Below are 3,741 nucleotides of genomic sequence, written 5' to 3'. Positions count from 1 at the left end.
TCTCTGTACCCTGAGGCTCTGCTCATACTTCCCCAGTTTCTTTAATTCCAGGTACTGGCAGGGAAGTGGTCCCAGACCATCAGCCAAAACACATATTGTATTCAATGAACTAACTCTAGAGATAGAAGTTCTAGTGCAGAAATCAAAGCACTGTGGAAATCAAATACACATTTCCTTCAAAATCACTAATTATGTAATAAGAGACACATGTGAGAATGACATTGTAGAACTTCAAGCAACTCACTTAAATGATTTTAGCTATATTCAAACAACTCTAAAACATTATTATGATTGTATTCAAAAGAACATTAATTAAACATGGGAAAAGTACATTGAATAATAGAATTACTGATGAAATGATGTTGGAAATGGCTGTTTAACAGATTAAAAACCTCAGTGAAAAGCTTCACCACCAGATGATCATATAGGAAACATGATATTAAAGATTATAGACAAGGAAGAGAAGTTGTACAATTTTCAGAGGTCAATGATAATTTATAAAAGTCAGAAAGAGAAGATAGGAGAAGTTTGGAACCTCATAAAATTACTTAACCTTAGATAATGGGCATAGAAGAGGAAGAATACCATACCAATGCCATAGATTATACTTTATGTACACCAATGATAACCAGACTGAAAAAGAAATCAATGAAACATTCCCATTCACTATGCCCCACCTCATATGCACACACATACATGTACATGTACATGCATACACGTGTGTATGCACACCTTTGCCCCCCAACAGACACACATGTGCATTCACCCCCACACACACATACACAAATGTCTGAGGATAAACATAACCAGAGTCTTTTTTCAAAGAAAATTTAAGATGAAGAATGAAATTAAAGAAGACATTAGAAGATAGACATATTGCATTCATGGATTAGAAGGATTAATATTGTGAAATGATCAACCTATCAAAAGCTATCTAAAGATTAAATGCAATCAGAATCAATATCCTACTGCTATTCTTCACAGATGTATTAGTTTTCTATTGCTATGACAAAATACCATAAGCAAGACATTATATAAAAGCAAGCATTTAATTGGACTTACTGTTTTAGAGGGTTAAAGGCCATAATGGCAGAACAAAGGCATGGTGGCAGGGACAGCTAAAGGATCACCCTTGAACTACAAGCAGGAGACAGGGAGCACACTGGGAAGGATTCCAGTTGTGTTAATTAAGTTTTCTATTGCTGTGAAGAAACTCCATGACCAAAAGGAAGTTGGGGAGGAAAGTACTTATTTGGCTTATACCTCAACATCATAATCCATCATTGAAGGAAGTCAAGACAGGAACTCAGACAGAGCAGTACCTAGAAGCAAGAGCTGATACAGAGGTCATGGAGAGATGCTGCTTCCTGGTTTGCTCATCGCAGCTTGCTCAGGCTGTTTTCTTATAGAACCAAGAACCACCAATGTAAGGGGGAAGGGGTCCCACCACAGTGTACTGCTCCTTCCCACGTCAAACTAATTAACAAAATGCTCTACAGGCTTGCCTACAGACAGATATGATATAGACATTTTCTTAATTTAGTCTTCCTCCTCTCTAATGATGCTAGTTTGTGTCAAGATGACATAAAACTTGCCAACATACTAGTCAATAGAGCTCTCCAGCCATTGTATTGGCACTTTTCTACCATAATATTGGAATCTATCAGAAAACTTTTCAAATTGACTTGTAAATGAAAGTTAATAGATAAACAGTTATAGTACTGAGAATTTTGGAATTTTTGTTTCTTTTAAAATCATAGAAATATTAAATATATGTTTCTGTTTTAATCCCAGTTGTAGGGTATGGGACTACAGATTGTCCACAGCAGCTGACTATGACTTGCCTCATGCCCAAGCAGGGGCATGAGTTTGTTGGCTGCGGATGGTTTCTGCAATTGCGTGAGACTTGGGATTCTGGAAACTTTTTAGGGGGAATATAGATCCTAGAGCCCCTAGAGGTGGGTTGGGTTGTTGGTGGGCGGTTGTTTATTTGCTGTTTGTCGTTGGTTATAGTTGGTTAAATAGTTGGACACAGTGGTGAAACAACAAGAAGAAATTAGATATCCTGACTGTGAAGAACAAAATTGCCCCCAAGGAACTTGATGCCCCTAATTAGCAGGAAGTAGTCTAACAATAACATTTGCTCCCCTTCCAAACTCTGACTTTATTCAGGGATTTCTTTCCTTACCTCTATATCCTTTTCTCTCTCTTATCTAGTGTTGGGGGAGTTGAAAGGGTAGAAGAAACTGAAAGGATAAGGATGGAAGAAAGAACCCACAAAGCAGCAAAAGACAGGATACAAATTACTAGAGAAAATTACAGTAGAACTTCACATTTTCCTTAATTATCCCAGCTTATAAATTGAGAAGAGGGGAATTCTACTCCTTAGTACTTAAAAAAAAGCACAAACAATATTTTATATTGTGTCTTTTAAAGGGAAGTAAAATGTGCTAGTACAATCTACTTCAAGAATTTTTAAGGTATCTGAACAGGTGGTAGTCAAGTAAGCTTTTTTACATTGTCATGATAAATTATGCCTTCCAATATTATAAAATACACCATTTTATTGTCCAGTATTCCTCATTTGGTAATTGACTTACTAATGTAGTTCACTCCCCTCTTGACCAGGGTTAGGATTTCTGTTATTGTTTATATGAGTATATTAGAAACAATTGCAATGTAATATAATGTGAAGATAAAATATTCATTGATATTAAAGTATGAAACGTGCTTTGGCTACAAGCCATTTACCCACTGGTGAGAGAACATTCACTTCAACATACTTCACACCTCTGTTGGTAATCCTTTCCCTGAAGTCCATCAACAGGCATACACTCTATTTTATTTTTGCCTTTTTAAAAACTTCATACAAAGGGATGCAGGAAGCATTCAGGATTAGAGTCATGTGTACCTAATATCTTTTGTTTATCACAGATCCTTTCTGTGACTAAGTGTTGGAAGGTCAGTAGTATCTATGTGTGCATGAATGTGTGTTTCTTTTACTACAAAGTTGTACAGTTTTATGAGTCTAGGTAACTATTTTATTTTCCATGTATCAGCCCCACTGGATAGATCTACAAAAAAATTACCACACCCAAGGCTCAGGGAACTTTGGGAAAGAAGGGGCAGAAGGATTGTAAGTGTCAGAGGATTAGGGAGCTGCTGTGAGATGGTGATGGTGTCTTCTAGTAGTTTCAGAGGCTATACCTATAAAGCCTTATCAATATGACTGCCTAAACATAGGCTGAACCAGAACAGACAGGTTAAAGTGGATGTGGGGAGGATCCCCAAGAGACCATAACCTTACATAAGAACTACAAGCTATTAAAGATTATTTGTAGCAGGATAATTAGGTTTTTTATCCTCAGGGAAAAGCACACCAATTGGTTATCCAATACCAAATGATCAGTCATGAAAATATATGTAATATTATATAGACTGGTCAATTTATCAAAACAACATCATGTGTTTGGTTAATAGAATTGGTGATTGTGTACCCCTGTCAGTTTGGCAATTGTTGTTAAGCCTGTGGTGGTACCCTCTACTGCCATATACAGGCAATATCCTGGATATCAAATTTGTTTTTACAAAGCAATATACTGGATATCAAATTTGTTGATATCTATCTGATGAGAAATTTATGGATTTTCTTTAAAAGACCAGTGCCAGATGTCATAGACTTTTTTACTGTCTTCTATTTCAACTTATTTTTCTTCCACTAGTTCTGATTTTGATTTCCCC

This window comes from Rattus rattus, chromosome 3 (genome assembly GCF_011064425.1).
Source record: "Rattus rattus isolate New Zealand chromosome 3, Rrattus_CSIRO_v1, whole genome shotgun sequence".
Lineage (NCBI taxonomy): Eukaryota > Metazoa > Chordata > Mammalia > Rodentia > Muridae > Rattus > Rattus rattus.
Note: the sequence above shows the minus strand (reverse complement) of the source record.